This window comes from Mycteria americana, chromosome 2, assembly GCF_035582795.1.
Source record: "Mycteria americana isolate JAX WOST 10 ecotype Jacksonville Zoo and Gardens chromosome 2, USCA_MyAme_1.0, whole genome shotgun sequence".
Taxonomy (NCBI): domain Eukaryota; kingdom Metazoa; phylum Chordata; class Aves; order Ciconiiformes; family Ciconiidae; genus Mycteria; species Mycteria americana.
This window is the reverse complement of record NC_134366.1, coordinates 30,629,757-30,647,192: the sequence shown is the minus strand read 5'-3', so window position 1 is coordinate 30,647,192 and position 17,436 is coordinate 30,629,757.

Below are 17,436 nucleotides of genomic sequence, written 5' to 3'. Positions count from 1 at the left end.
CAATTAGCTCTTCTAATCCTTAACATTTAAATTCTCAGAAAATGTCTAGCATTTAAGAATATCAGCATGTGAAAAGAAACCAGGGAGCAGACTGTGATGAGAGAAATGGAAAAGTCAGTTCAATTTATGCAGCAGCGCTTTACCATTATGTCGAATAAAGTGCAGTTTAATTTTTAATCAACTTTGAGTCCACTCTCTATTGTAACCCAGCACAAGATAAATGAAACAACTATTGTATTGCAAAGTGACCCTTTCTTGAAAAGACAGTTGTACTATAAATCCTGAAGTACATGCTATGTAAACCTACTTTTATTCCTGAATTCAGCCCTTTCAATACTTGCTGTATGTAATATACCTGTCACCAATTTACCCACAGTAGTAGTAGTGGTAGTAGTAATCATTAAAGACAATTCCTTGTGAAGATATTTAGATAGAAGATAATAAAAGAGGGCTTAGCAAACGTTCATTAACATAGGGACTTTCAATACCTTTACATAATATCTGCAAGATTGTCCGCCTTCTGCTACACTCCATTTTGGTTTCCAAAATTTATTTTGGGTACATAATAAATCTGCGTGCCATGGTCTGTACACTGATTTTCTCCAAACTGCCCTCATGTGTTTCAAATGTAGATGTTAGCAGTGCAAAGCTCACTGAAATTTTTAATCTCAACAAAAATCAAACTCTCTGTTAATATGATATCTTTCTTTTCTATCTGCCTTCTGTAATAGAGAAACTTCAAAAAATGGAAAGCACTTTGTTTTAGTTTTGGGGTGAATGAGGATAAACACTTCAGATTTTAAAATTAAATAAAATCTTGGGAAATGTTACTGAGCTTTCATCTAGAAGCTTTTCTAAATTTCCCTTGTCAAGCTTCAGGGATCAACAGGTTATTCTTGACTCTATTTCACTGCATAGGTATCTGTAAGTATTTTTTATGTAAAATACTTATCCCCAGAAGCTTCGGTTTCAACAGTCAGTTATTCTTATTAGTTTTCTTTTTAAGTAAACATTACCCAAATTGTAAAGATAGTCTCATGAATAAGTGATTGGTTTGTGGTTTAGGAGATTCAGATTTAGGGTCTGACTACAGCTTTCTGTGAAAACCTGAACGTCCATTGGACTGTCTGGACTTCTGTTTCCTATTTGTACCTTTTGGATAGTAATTGTAAGTTTTTCTGTGTTGACACATTAACAAAATAGCCAAATCCCAACCTTTAAAAAAATCACAGGAATAGTTAAAATCACGATAAAAATCCACACTTTTTGTTAGTACTTGTGGTCTGTTTTTGAATCTTTAGATTGTGAAGTTCTCCCCCATAGACACAAGGAGTGGAAAAGTAATTTTAGGTTATTTGTTTCTCAAAGAAAATAAAATCTAGAACCCCCACCAAACTTCAGACACTAGGGCTGTAAAAATCCACTACCTGTGACTACACTTACAATGAAATCTTTACAGCTGATGACAGCATTATCTGTTCATAATGTGCCACACATAGTCTGGCCCATATCATCCTTGGCACCTGTGAGAACAACTACCACAGGGAAAATGTGGTGGTGAAAGTATGCTGCGCCAAACTGGATGTGACCATAGAGCCACTGAGTTTAGTCTTTGAGTGACTGAGCAAGCCCTGAGTACATTTGTAATTTCTTCCCTTTGGCTTAGTTAGCAAAAATAGCAATTCATTTTTTTGGGGGGAAAAAACCTCAAACCACCAAAAACCTCAGCACTGTTTAGAAACAACCTCCTCTCATGGAAAACAATGTGTCAGTTCTAGTAGAAAAATTAGTATTTTTCCCCAGCTGGCCAGTTTTAAAAAACCCAGCTTGACTTTATTTCTGTTGTGCTTAACCTCTCAAAAGCAATATGTGCCCTTGTGATCAAAGGCCATGTCTACTGTAATTCTCTAATAGCTTATGCAGGCTTTTCTGTTCCCTGCAGCTTCTTGGAATGCAGAAATGTGTTTGTTTATTTTTCTGAGCAACTCTGATACCATAACCCCCTGCCAGCATTCTCTAAGTAAGCTGGCCACCCATAACAGTAGAATAATTTCAAGATGGCACTGTTAGCTTTTAAAGACTTAAAAAAATTGTTCTAAGGTAGGTCTGCTTGAGGTTTCCCTCCTCTATAGCCATCTTAGGCTATGCCCATCTTAGGAATTTTGGTGTTACCTCTTAAGTTAGAGCAGTGAGAGTATACTTTAGGTGTAGTAAACATGGAATTGAAAACATATTTCTCTCTGGCATTTTTCAGTTCCTACTTGCCCTTTTTTAAACAGCATCTGGTCAATTTGTCACTTGGAGCGTGTTAAGAAACTACTGTTTTAGCTAGGTTGTTTTTTATAAAGAGACTTAAAATCTCATGTGTCCTCCTCTCTTTCATGAAATGATTGATATTCTTCTCACTATATACATAAAATTTACTGACCATATTTAGGTTTTTTTCCTGGTTTTGCTTTACCTGAATATATTGAAAAGACAAGGTTTGTTTCCATATCAAAAGACTGGAGTAATGCAGTGCAACTCTTCATATGGAGTATCCTCAGACAGTTTCAATGCTGTAATTCCAGAGTTAAACAATCTCAGAAGGAAAAAGAGAACAAATAGTGAATCAAAAAATATGATGTCATTTACAATGAGCTAGAGAATTCCTATTTAAAGAGGGCAGCTTTTTGCCCAGCTGCCATCAAGTAGGTGTACAGTCTGTAAGAAATATCAGCAGAAGTGTTATACCAGAGGCAGCTCTAATCTAGCTTGTTTAAGCATAGAAAATGAATCCATGGCAGCTCAGCTTCACTGCAAGTTTTCCAATGCAGAACTGGGACTCTGAGTACTCAGGAGGTCCAGTCTCGATCCCAGCATATCCATAGGCAAGATTACAGCTAAATCACTTACACTGACCTGTTATGGAATCAAAACTCCTTTTGCTGAGTAGCTAAACCAGAGATGCTGGAAGGAAAAGTAAATGCACCAGGCCATGGAGTTGCTTGATGAATACAAGGGGCAGGCCAATGCTAGATGGGCAGAGAAAGTGGAAAACGAAACTAGAACAAACTGAATTTTAAACTCTGGTGCACCGAGGTAGTGCCAGAAAGGGCAATACTTCAGCCAAAGTCTGCAATGTAGGTACATTATGGATATTAGCAGAAACTTTGCATGAGTTGTTCATTGTAACACACAGCCTTACAGCATGAAGAAATAGTTTTACAGGCAATTCATTTTTACTTGCTAATATCTCTTTAGGCATAATCACTTCCATCTCTGCTACTGCAGGATTCATGTATTATACTCTGAGCTTAGTGCTTTGCTGTATTTATGGAAGTTGATCATAAACACCAAAAGAAAGAATTATGCCTTTGTTGGAATGCATCATTACTTTCCATTCCATTATGAAAGCAGAAAATCTGTATCCCCTCTGCATGAAGAAACTGGGATTGATTGTGTTTTTTAAAAATATTAAACTAAGTAGCAGATAATATTTTTGCCTAATGTGAATTTGCACTTGAGAGTATAGAAATATCTTGTTTATTGCTGAAAACCTACCCTAACTGATATTATAAACATCTTATATATACTAAATATGTATTATATATACCTTATTAATATTTGTCAAGAAAGGTTTGATATCTGTACATCCAATAATTGAAGTTCATTTTAATTATTAGTAGCCATATGAGCATGTAAACATCTAATCCACAGTCTCCGAAATGACATTCATCTGAAAGCCTGAAATATCCTTCATACTACCTCATAAATGTCAGCCTTAGCAATTATTAATGTGTGGGACATGAGGCAATTTAATCGGCAGCTGAACCCAGCACTAGATGCAAAAGAACAACAGTAATATCTATTATGCCACTTTGCATCAATTGTTAATGATCCATTTTACTAAATGAAGAGCACACTTACTGCATGTACTTGTCCTGAAAATGGAAAATCTACCACCATATATAGGCCTAACAATTGAATTCAATCAGCAAGTATAAAATGAATGAAATGGACCAAATTTTTTCCTTCACTTGGCAGAAGCCATTGAGTTGTGCCCGTATAAAGAGAAGCAACATCTTCTATATGTTATTGGTGCTTATGCTTCTGCCCTCTCAAAAGTGAGGATTTAGGCACTAAGCTGCATTTAAGGTTAACCCTGCTGAAAAAACTGAGAGCTGAAACTTACAATATATTCTCTTATTGCCATATCAAAATGAAAGTAACTAGAAATATGGAAACACTTGAAAGTTAAAGAAGGAATAAAAGTATTTTTATAAGGCTGGAGGATTAAGTATACCAATTGTCTACCTTTTATACAGCAGTACATGGAATAAATATGCTGTGCCCCTCCAGATCTCAAGATAGCTGACCCTCATGTATTGAACTGTTGAAAGGAAACACTCATGCCATTCTGTCAAACCAAGGTCTGGCCTAGCCTCTGCTACAACCACAATAAGGCACAGTTACTCAATGATTTTCTGTAGGAAATTGTTACCTATAAGAGTAATGCTAAAACTGACACAAGACTATTGCTGAGGAAAATCTTAACTTCTGAAAGAACATGTCAGTCAAAATCCCAAAGACAACACTTCTGCTGGACTAATTAAATTGGAGGCTATTTGACACAGCCTTTAGAGAAACCACCCTTATTGGGATCATTGGAAGCTTTAAGAGGCAAGGTAAGAGAGGAAATCTGGTTCTTTGAAATTACATGTGGCTGCAGTACCAGAGCGTGCTGGAAGGACATTAAGTAGAGCAGAATAAATGCGAAAAAGTGAAGAATAAAGCATATAAGAATATAGTTCTGAGGGGAAAGATGTAAGGGAGAAACATGAGTGAAGGACTTAAGCAGTGTGAATTTGCACAATCATGGGAGAAGAAAGTTTTAAGAAGTGCTGGTGAGTCACTCTGCAGATTCACCAGCACATTAGGATTTCAGGGTTCAGTGAGGCTTGGTGAAGTGTACTGTGGCTGTGACAAAGTGAAAGTGGTTCTGCACATGTGCACTGGAGTACATTGCAACTAATCGGCATGTTTGTGCTTTCAAGTACATCAGAAGAAATTTTATTGAATAAACAACTCTGAACCTCTTGTACCTTTATTTTGTGCTGTGATTAGTGCAACACTTATGGCAGATCTATCTGATCTCAATTTTTGTTTACGCTTGTATTTTGTCTTTATGACACTTGTAATTATACGCTCTTGAGGTCTTTCTCTGCTTGTTTGCTCTTCTGCAAAACACAATATTAGCTCTTCAAAAATCCATTTATTTCTACTAGCTAGCTTTGAACCACTTGTTGGTCGTGTCACAAATGAGTAGTCTCTAATTAGCCCATCCTTTAATTGTTCAGATTCCTGAAACTTATTTAGACTAACATTGCATTGTCAATGGTCAGTGGCCCCATTTGAGAGCAGGTTTTGTGTGAGAAAATCAGCCTTGCCCAAGCAGTGTAGAAGTCTTACAGTGGGAGAGTAGCCAGACAAGACTACTACCTCGCACTCCCACAGCTTCCATCTCACTTCCTCCATCTGCCGAATGCTACCAGAACAGCTGAGTCTGGCACAAGCAGTTACAGGGTGACAGAGGCCATGGTGCCATGCAGAGTGTGTTCAAAGTAATTGGAAGGCACGTTCTGTGGCCAGGGCTCCAAGACCTTACAACTGTCACTGGTGATCCAAGGCATAGGACATTTCCATGCTGAAAAGAAGAGTGGTTGAAAAGTATGCTTTTTCCAGAATCTTGATTTTATAAGTAATAGAAATTGCTGAAAGTTTGCAATCTACATCACGTTTCTGCTGAGAAATCTACAATTGCAAAAATAGAAATTGTTTCTTTTTATTGTGGAGCACAGGACTTAACACCCTCTAATTTTTCGCTAGTAGTATTTCTGCCAGAACAAATATGTAATTACCATGACTGTTTCCTTCAGTTTCCTTTCAGAGCAAAGGATTGAATGTCTTCAATTTATCCACTTTTGACAGATAACTTGACTATAACTATTCAACATGATCAGGGATATAAATGGTTAGTGGATTGCCATATGAAGCTAATCTAAAATGTGATGATGTTATGTGAAGTAAGTCATGAAAATAAAGGCACTACAGATAGGCTAACCATGGTTTAACTGGTGCAAGCTCTCCAGAATTTATATTATTGTTTAGCACTGAGAGCTACACTGTTTCCCTTTAGCTTCTCCAGGTATACACTTTATAATATATACAAAAGATGGTTTACCTGTCTTAAAATATCTGAGTTTTTATGCTGCATATAATGGCATTAGGTTTACAGTCTATCTCTTTGTTGTTCAGCCTGGTCTTTTCTCACTTGCTATGGATCTCATGTGAGCTCTTCAATTACAGATTTGAGGGAATTGGGGTTTATCTTTGAATGTGACTCAGCAATTCATGAATACATAACCTTGTCAGAACAGCTGGAGCGTGTCTCTTACCTGCTCTGTGGGATGTGCTAAAGACTTTTTTCATAAAATGAGAACTTGTTAAAGTGTGAGTCCAATACAGTAAAAATCACAATATAGAACTGACCTTGGAAGTGGTATGTTTTTTACAAATTGTTAAGTGGTTAATGCTATCTTTGGTTTTCGAAGCCTTTGGAAAAGACCTGGTCATCTGAAGTCAACCAGAACTTTGTCTTTAACTTAATTCTTTTCAATTTTGTAACATTTTATTTAATACAAAGTTAAGAACAGCTGAATTGAGAACATTGCACAAGGAAATGTTCTAATTTTTTGTGAGTTGTTTTGACATCGTTCGACAGCTTTTTTCCCTTCACCAGTGAAATTTCAGCAGAGTTGACACAAGTGGCTGCTCGTACTTACCCAGCAGCTGAATCCCAAATTGCCATGGCTTAAAAGACAAGCTTGAATGGCTTCACTGCCATTCATACCTGAGCTTGCTGCAATTAAGTCCACACTTTTTCATTTGTACAAGAGATTTTAAGGTGTCACTGGCAACTATCAGATAGATCTATTAATAAGACATTCCTAGCATTTCCTGTAACCTATTATAGGTATCAAAAATGAACTTGTACTGAATTGTGAATCTCTTTCAGTCATACTCTGATAGCTCCACAGAAATGTCTCTGAGTGTAGGTGAAGGCAGGACCAAGAATTTACCAGCAGAAGCTCTGTCCTGCTGAAAACTTGTCTTTTGCATATTTTTGTAGATTTTCTTTTCCCTCCTGCAAGAACACTTGTTCTCATGGGTGGTGGATTACTACCAATGATGCATGCCACAGAACAGTTGCATATGTCAGATTTCAATTTGGCCAAGATAACTGACGTACCTGCCACTGTCATCTCTCTGCAAAAAGGAGACAAAGTAACTTCTGCCTTCCATGATCACCAACATCACTAATATTGCTATTAGCATTATCATCACTGTAACTTTTTGCAAGGTCAGGTTCAAATCTAAGTTCTTTCCTAAAGCAGTAATGCAAATTGGACCAAGCTCTCCCGCAAAACCTGGGAATGCAGAATATCAAGCCTTAGTAGGCTGTGCCTCTCCTTTTGTGGATTCAGAGTCTGTATATAAGCCAAGAACACTTTCTCTGGTTGAAGAGGGCATGGCAAGCACAGCAAAGACAAACTGACAATATATAAACAATTTAAGGAAAGTCGTACTAATTCTCAAAACCCAATAATGAATGAAAAAAAAATCAGTCCACACATTATACTTTTTAAACCTAGCAATTTTTAAGTCAAGTCTTATATGATTTGTGAAAGTTTGGGTTAGCAATGCTATTAGTACTTTCAGCAGTCCATGCTAACTTTCTAGTTAGAGATAGAAGTGCGCCTAAGTAAATTGTTTTAGGTGAATTAGCAGCTTACAATACATATGTGAAAGGAGACAAAGATATGGCTGCTAGACATGGTCTCCTGGAAACATTTTCATCCATATTTAAATTGGAAAACCTAAAGATATTTTAAGGTTTGTGTTCCTAATTTTTACCAGCAATTTTTTTTCTACCTCATTCTTTGTTGTGTTGTTTTATTTTTTACTGTGTGATTGTGAATCTGTGAGTGCAAATAAGGACTAACAAAGTAACTCTTAATTGGAAGCAATGGAGTCATCTGCAAAAATCTCCACCAGGCTGGGACAGAGATAATACAGTAAAAAAGCATCATCCATTTTGTTGCTACGGGTGAATATATGAAGATTTAGTTGGGAGTAATTTCACTGAGTGAAGTTTGAAAATTCTGTACAGTTTACCAAGTACAGATCTCATACCTATAGGTCTCATTTGTTTCTATTTTGGATCTTTAGCAAAGATATGCTATGTTATTAACTATTTTTTTTAATATTTCAGAATGGAAAACATGTTCAAGTACTTTTTATTTATATGCTCCTTTTTTATAGAACAAAGTCTTAATTCTGACATCAGAGTACATGAAGTAATGTCTCTGATGCCACTAAAACATGTATTTTAATGTAATTGCAGGTAGACTAAGAGAAGCAGAGGGCATACATTAGTAGAAGTAGCTATTGGAAGCAGCCAAAATGATAGAACACCTTAAAGGTAATTGCAAGGGAAACGAGTCCATGTTAGAAGTAAAATACTTAAAACATTTCCTGGTGTGAAAGTCCTCTTTAGTTGTAATGGTGCTAGCAAGTGCTCTTGTAGTACGTTCTTATACTGTATATTTTCTACTGTCAGATAAGATAAATGGAAATGTCTTTTTGTTCATTGACAGTATTGTCCCTTCTGACTGAAACCTTTTATTCAAGCCTGAAATTTTAACCCTGCTGACATGAAATCATAGTTTTCTGTCATCATGTCAGTGACCCACATTAATGTTATAAAAGTGTTGTAGAACAGCAGCACCTGAGTTCTAGTTTTTGTAAAATAAACCTTTGTGGAAATTGGGCCAACAGCATAAATTTAGCACAGACCTTACTGCTAATGCTATATCTGAAAAATGCTTATCTTGAAAGCATACTGCATGCTACAGACAAGCCATGCGATACCTGGAAGGATTCATTTTTTTGGTAACCCATTTCTAGTATAGCAGCATGATGCGAAAGGATGCTCTGGGGAAATTTATTTACATTTTAAAATAACTCATATTTAACAGTTTAAATGACATGCTTTATGGAGTTATATTATATTTAGTCATAAAGAAAATTACCGAGGGCCTCATGTACTTGGCAAATTATGAAGATGATTTTGCTTCCTTTGGTCATGTGGAGTAGATCTTATACAAGTAAACATTTCAATGAAGCCCAGAGTTGTTACTCAAATGTCAGATACTTTGAATGTAGGCAAGATTGGAAAGATCATAAAGACCCAATTTTATATTTTTCTTCAAGCACAGACTGTTAAGGTTCAAATTCCTAATTTCTGTTCCCTGGTCCCCAGTGTCTTGTAGCAAACAGTACTTTACCTTCTGCACACTGAAGTGCATGTTTGTAGCAATTAACAACTGTAGTGACATTTTAAAAATTCCACATGAAGAGAGAGTTTATTATGTGCTCATTTACCTATGTATTAGTATGAACCAGTTCCCTTACAGGAAAATGTGTTTTGTATTTGGCTTCCAAATCTTTGTCAAAAACTCTTCTCTACTGCTAAAACAATTAGCTTGCTGTGGTATCATTTGCAATTCAGGTGACATTCTTGCAGAAATGCTGCATTTCTACAGTGCCTAGTATATGTATTTAACACATTATTGATGGTGAAGTTCTGACAACTTAAGAATGAAATAAGAATGAAAACCAAATATCCTGTTTTTATAACGTTCTCAGTTTGCTTTCTTACTCCAAGTGTAATGTTTCCTCATCACAAGAGTCGGCAATAGACGCATGTGGAATTAATCTACTGGTAATTGCAAATGTATTCACATTCACAGCAACAGAGGAATGGCAAAATGATAACTCCCCTATATATTTTCTGTTTTAAATTCTGAATTTTGTTAGCCTGTGTTGTGAGCTGAAGTGACCCTGATCTCCTACTGAATGGGAGACCCTTACTACTTTACCTGTTGTTGCCGCTTGGAGAATCATCCCAAAGCTGGAACTTGGCCTGTGAGTTTTCCTAATGGAGCAAACCTCATGCATCCCTCTCCATTTTTCTGCACCTGTCATTATTCTACCAGCAGCTGACTTTGTTCACTCTTTAAAGGGCTGGACAAAATCTGCCTAAATAGTCTATAACCTGAGAGAAAAATAATGAAAATCTTAGGGTGAAAGGGGTAGGAAAACCAAACCAATCTGGCTGGTGTAAATTTGTGGAGCTCTACTGCTGTCCATGGGTACAGTTATTCAGATAAAATAAATGGAATGGTTCCTCTGCTTTGCCTAGCTGAACATCTAGTCCATGATTTTGTTTTGTAAGAGAAGTGACTGGCTAATGATGCTTTTTCTATTACCAATAGTGTTTTCTTGGTGATTTTTGAAACAAGGTTAGGCTGAAATAATGCTAGTAACTGCTTTTAAAAGTTACTCTGTACAGATAAGTACACTTGGCATTAGAATTCATTAAATTACAAACAAATAACAAAACAAGTGAACAAACAAAAATTCCAAGTAGGTCTAACCTCTCTGTGTATGTAATTTTACAAATTTGTTTCTCTAAATATGCAGGGTGGGATAACCAAGAGTGAGTTAACAGCAGCCCTATGAGGGGAAGAGGGGCTGGGCTGACAAGCAAAGAGCAAAGGACCTGGAGTGAGGTGAACACAGAATCAAGAAGATGGAGCTTAAGCAGGGCTGCCTCCAGCATTTCCATGTAAGCAAGGATGTGCCTTTTTGGGGGGATCCCCACCCCCACCCTCTCTGGGAAATCAGCTTGCTGGGGTGCCTCTCTGAAGTGCCTGTAATGCACACAGCATGGGGAATAAACATGAGGAGATCTGTGTGTAGTTGTAGGGTTGTAGTCCTGTTGGGATCACAGACGCTTAGTCGGATGGTCCACATGACTGGAGGGTTGCAATGGAGGGACACAGGTGCTTCAGGAGGGACAGGCCAGGAAGATGAGGGGAAGCTGTTCTTTATGTGACAGAACAGCTGGAATGCATGGACCTCTGCTTCGGGATTGATGATGAACTGACTGAAAGCTTATGGGTATGGATTAAAGAACAGATCAATATGGGTGACACTGTAGTGTCTGCTAAAGGCCACTGGATCAGGAAAAATAAGTGGACGTGGCCTTCTACAGACAGCTATGAGTAGGCTCATATTCACAGGCCCTGGTCCTCATGGGGGACTTCAGCCACCCTGGTATCTGCTCAAGGAACAAAACAGCAGGTTAAAAGCAATCAAGGAAGCTCCTGGAGAGAATCGATGACAACTTCCTGACCCAAGTGATAGAGGAGCCAGTGAGGGGAGGTGCTCTGCTGGATCTCAGACTCACAAACGAGGAAGGGCTCATTGGAGATGCGAAGATTGAAGGCAGCCTTGGCTGCAGTGACCATGAGATGGCAGAGTTCAGGATTCTGAGGGGAGGGAGTAGGGCAAAAACAAGATCACAACCCTAGACTTCAGAGAGCAGACTTTGGCCTCATTAAGGATCTGCTTAGAAGAGTCCCACGGGATAAGGCCCTGGAGGGAAGTGGGGCCCAAGAAAGTTGGTTAATATTCAAAGCTAACCTCCTCCAAGTACTGTCAGGGTGACTGAACACTGGAACAGGTTGCCCTGAGAGACTGAATATCTCCATTCTTGGAGATATTCAGAAGCCATCTAGACACGGTCTAGGTGCCACTGCTTAAGCAGTGGGGCTAGGTAAGATGACTCCCAGACGTCCCTTCCAACCTCCACCATTTTGTGATTCCGCAATTCTGAGATTCTGTGAACTCAGATACATTAAGAACACTGATACATTAAGAAACAGTTTACTTGACCTACATTTTAAAATATACTTAAGATGGTGTACAGGATAATAAATTTACCGAGACAAATATTGCTCTTATTTAAACTGACCACACTATTCCCTTCCAACCTATCCTATAATCCTATATTTGGTATTTGGGTAGTTTTATGCTAAGAATTAGTAGCTATTTTTAAAAGACAAAAATGTATCCATAATGTGTAGCATCTAGACAAAGCAATCTCTTCTGTCATTAACACAAGTTATCCTCCAAATGAAATTGAAGCAGGGAGATAATCAGAAGGTAGAACTACAGCTGTGTTTGGTATATGGCTAATCAAAGAAAGAAATTGTTTGCTTTGATTCTCATCCTATTGTCCTGCAAAGAATTAACCCGAGCAGCTGACAGTCTAAGCATTTACCTTGTGAATATGGAAATCAAGGAAAAAGAAAAATGCAAAAATCACCGTAGCACAATTATAAGTGCCCCTGAAAAATGGAGTAACCTAAATAACAATTTATTTCCTCAATGTAGGTTTCAAGGTTAAAAAAAAAATAAATTACAGCTTGGCAGATTTATCAGCGCTCTTTGTTATCAGTGCATGGTCAAGATTTATCACATGTGTAAAAATTCACCTTTAAAGTATACAAAGCTTCTCTTCCTGGTGAAAGAAATTCCAGAAACTTGACACTAGTAGCAACAAATACCTGTGTCCCACTTCTACACAGTGGACGGATGAATAGATACTGATAAAGCCAATCTGCACTCTTCTGCTAATCCTTCCTGAGGCATTATGTTTTTGTTATCCAAACTGGAACTGTGCAGTCTCCTAGCTACCAGGCTCTATTATTCTGTGCATATGTGTGTGTTTGTATATGTATATAAATATATAAGTAAACCATAGAAGAAACTAGGACTAACTGTTGCAAGGACTAAATGTTCCAAAACTCCTTGGCAGTCAGTAGACCAGAATCTGTGTGGGGTTTTTTATTCTTTTGTTAAAAGAAATGAGATGTTTAAACACAAACAATTTCACTGACTGGAAAATGTGATCCCATTTCCAAGGTGTGGCAGAGAAATGCATAGATGTCTGTAAAACCTATTTTTGGGCACTCAGGCACTAGTCCAAAAGCTCTATGTACCAGTGATGCTTTGAAAGGTATAAAACTGTACATCCAGAAGGAAATTAGGGCCCTGATGCAGACAGGCTAGCAAGATTGTAAGCGGAGGCAGCTCTGCAATGTCATGCACTCTGTTCTATAAACTATATTGGTTTTGCATTTTTCTCATCAAATATATATCTGAATTTTTTCCAATAGGGGAATAGATGATTAAGCCTGTATCTGCCATGAAAGAAGACAATATCTAATGAAATACTCAGTGTAAGAGTTGTAATAGGGGGATTCATCCAGCCTGAACTCCTGGCCACAATATACTTGTCAGGTCCTGAGAGCACTACTAGGCCTTACTGGCCCTTACCAGTACACATCGTTACTGCAAACACAATTTGCAGGTTTTTGAGTGACTACAAAGAAAGTTCTGGCTCCTTAACTGTTCCATAACTGTTCTGGTGGGCCAGAGACCATCCATAAGAGGGAGAGAAGAATCTGGGGTCTGACAGGGGAGTGAATGACTGCAGTTTGGCCTCCGTCTGTGGTCTGAGATTGAAAAGAGGTTAAGAAGAAGGGCAAAGGATGTTACCCATGTGCACTCTGTTCGTAGTGCAGACTGTGCCCATGGCTGGGCTCAAAGTATTATACACGTCACCAGTAGAGGCTCCTAATTTATGTGACATTAAAATGTTACTTTCTCACAACCCCGAAGCCCTCAGTTTCTGCACCCCAGGGGTTGGCTTCCCCCACTGGGGTGGTCACTCCCAGCTCAGTGGCTGCTCCCCAAGCAACTGGGGCAGCTGGGGCCCAGCTCCAACACGGCCAGGGCGGCTCCTCCAGCTGCTGGCTGCAGCTCCGGGGCAGGCGCTTGGAACAAGCGCCGGCCCATCTCTTCCCAATCGCCTTCCCTTCGCCCTTGTTGGTCCCCTTGGGCTCTGTTTCCCATCTGTGTGCACAGTGGCACCGGGTGATCCTCAACTGGTGGAGGTTTTGGCAGGCAATGAGGCACTCACACTGGTGTCGGAGCCAGCTGGGCAGTTTATGGCCTTCCCCCTACATGGGGCACCCCGCAGCCCCCCACTAGCGCAGCCTCCCGGGTGTGCCCAGCAGTGTGGGAAGGCAGTCTGCATCGGGGTGGTTCAGAAGCAGCTCATGAAGGCCCAGCTGTGAGTTGCCCCAGAGAGGAGCTGCTGGCTCTCCGCTGGTGATGTGTGCGAGGTGACTTTAATTTAGGCACCCAAGCTGCTCTGATGCTGTGTGTAAGCCATATGGACAGGCAGGCCAGGACTAAACCGTGGGTCTGGACCCATGTTTAGAGTATGGATGTAAAAATCAGAAGCCTGTAGAAGGTCTGTGGAGCAGGACGTGCTCTGGTCAGGGCGACTGTGACACACTGCCCTAGGCCTGAATGTTTTCCTCCTCATATGTGTGTTGAGCTGCTGTAGGAGGTAAATGAGGAATTGCTCTTTCCTTCACTTATGGGCAGAAGAATTCATGACCAGTGTAACTGTACTTTTTTTTTTTTTTTTGCTAGAAGACCTAATAAACCTGTTGCAGTAGGCCAAAAGGAGTTCCTGAGGGCAGCTCCTGAGGGGGGTTCCTGAAAGTCCCAAACCATTTCTCTCTCAGCAGTGTGGTTAGAAGTCACCTATCATGCTTTGAAACTTCTAAAGGGCTTAATACACAATAGACAGAAAAGTCCTGCTATAAGAACAGTTTTCATGCTTTTTGCAATAATGCAGAGAACTGCTAAACATTGCAGATGTCTCTGAGCTAACTATGTATTTGTCAGGGATGAAATTGTGACTTTTCAGTACCTCCACCTCCATTAACATGCTTCCAAGAGAAGCAGAGCTTGAAAAATGTGTTAAACATTTTTTGCTGCACCATAAAATGTTTTAGCTCCCATTTAATTTTATCCATGATTATTTACAATAAAATGACTTTCATCTGCCTATAAATCCTTACCTGGTACATTCTTTTTCCAAATTGCTTTATTAATCCTTAGTTATTATTAATTAGAAATGGCACAAACAGCACAATCATTTCCTTAACTCTGGCCGACAGCTGGGCTTTAATAGACTACAAAGCATGACTTTGGTTTCTGGAATTTATTTTTCTCCTACATTAACAATGTCACATGGTTGCAGAAGGTGAAAAAAGAGAAGAAATATTTCTGTGTGTCATTTTTAACTGTAGAGAGACAATGTTTTATTATAACTATAATGGGTTGAAATCATGGTACGTTCTTAAATAATGCAGGCAGGCAAAGCAGCTAGCAGCTTTGTATTCACAATTATTCAGGTTTTTTTAATTTTTCATAGCTCCTCCCTTAGGTATCAGTTTATTTGTCTGTTACCAGTAACATTGGTCCCTCTCTGCCATGTTTGTGGGGCCCACAGATTATATCATGTGTGAAACAAATCACATAATTTCCCTGCAGTGACAATTGCTCAAGCAGAATGTTTACACTTAACAGTGCAAGATCTTGGTAATTGCTTGGCTCAGGAAGAACATGATTTTTCCCTGGATTGGTGCATCCTCTTCATGCACTTGCTGACCATGCTTCTTTGACTTCTTTTAGCCACCTGCCAGAAGTCTTATTGATGATATAAAAGGCATGTGAATAACACTGAGTACCAGGGATGGAAGAGCTTTGCATTTTGCGCATATCACACAATGAATTTTTTTCTGAACAACTTTGTTATTACTTTTAATGATCTGCTCCATCTAATCTGTTAGGCCATGGAGTAAAAGTGTGACTGGTTTCCCAGCTGATATCACCCTACTCTCATGTGTGCCATAGATCCTGCTCCAAAACACAGAAGAATTAAAGAATTCCAATCTTCTTCTCTGTCCAAGCTTTTACAGAGACTGCTTTGGAAATTTGAGAACACTAGCTACTTTTGAATTAAAGAAGTGCTTTATAATTGGATCTGGAGTTTTGCTAATATAATCAGGACAAAGGATATCAAATTGTACAAAATGGAAAACCTGTCATTTAGAGAGATATGAATTTACAATGCAAATGTAAGAAATATGGCCCAAGGACTATGAAAATGTTCTGATGAAAGAATTATAATGGAATCTTTTATAAAGGGGTTTGTGTTATTGACATCTTCTTAAACATTTACATAAGTGTGCAAGGAAAGGAAAATGAGGAATTGCATATAGACTAGGCCATAAGTTAATAGCAAAAGAGATCCGATGCATAGCATTCAGGAAAACTGAGAAAACACAGTAGAAAAAGAAACATATGATTGAAGTGAAGTCTGATGAATGACCAAGATATAGGAACTTGCTCTTGAAACTTGTATTTCTTTTAGACAAGGAAACTTAATTTTTTAGAATAGTTTTTAATAACTTCCCTATTCTATTAATTTTTAACTAAGCTAATAATTTCTATAATATTTGTTCAAGAAGCAGGTTATCATATCTAAAGCTAGAAAAAAAGTCTAGCTTTGCACCCAATTCCTTGTGTGACCTTGAACAATTTGCTTTTCTCTGGATTTAAGCTTTTGATTTCTAATGCGTACAGAGGCACATCCTTATCTCAGTGATATGGTAAAGATGTTATTGTTGGTGATTTGTTGAAATGCTGTAATCATGGGATAAATGTGCCAATACAGCTCACTCTGTGGATGGATAAATACTATTTATGTATTTATAAAATGGACAGCTAATTTATGCGGTATTCTTTTTCTTCTCACTCTTTGATCAGCTTTGTTTTTACGTTCTTGGAAAAGTAATCCCTATAATAAAACCTCAGCTTCTCTCTTCTACCTACAAGTCCTTATGCAGACCACCATTCACAGAACTCAGTGGTATAGCTGGAGTACCCAAATATTTCATCCTCCCAACACTCCTCATTGTTTTGTATGTTTTGAATTGTATTTTTGTATGTTCTGAAATGTATGCTGCAGACTGAGAGCTCTTGAGAACAGAGACTAGCTTCCTAGCTCTCTGTCTATTCAAAACCTACTATAAAGACCTAGTCTTTGAGCAAGGCATAGGCACTCGTGCACTGAGGATTAGTTACTTAGTATAACAGTATTTCATCATAACATATTTATGTGTATTCTGTACTTTTTGGCTCCGTTTTTGGCTCTTTAAAATGGGTCTAAAAAGATTTACTTACACCTTGGATGGGGTTCTTGAGATTAAATTGGTCATGGTACTTTTTGAATCTGGAAAGTACCAAGTGTTATGAGAAGAAAGTAGAATCAGGGGGACTACAGGTACACACAAAATTCCTTCTCAGTACATGCAATTCCTATTTTTGCAAACTAGGAATGAGCTTGGCACTTTCAACTGATTACTACTGAGACAAAAACTTGGAAAAGTTTTTTTTCCAGTTTTATTAGATCAACCCAAGCTATATAGAAGAAAGAATCTTCTTTCTACATACAGTATTATGCTGCACACTGTAAACTGTCAGAAACACTTAACTTCATGCTGAAAATGTTTTATATCTACTCTGTCTCTCTCTTGATATTTTCTACTGTGAAAAAAA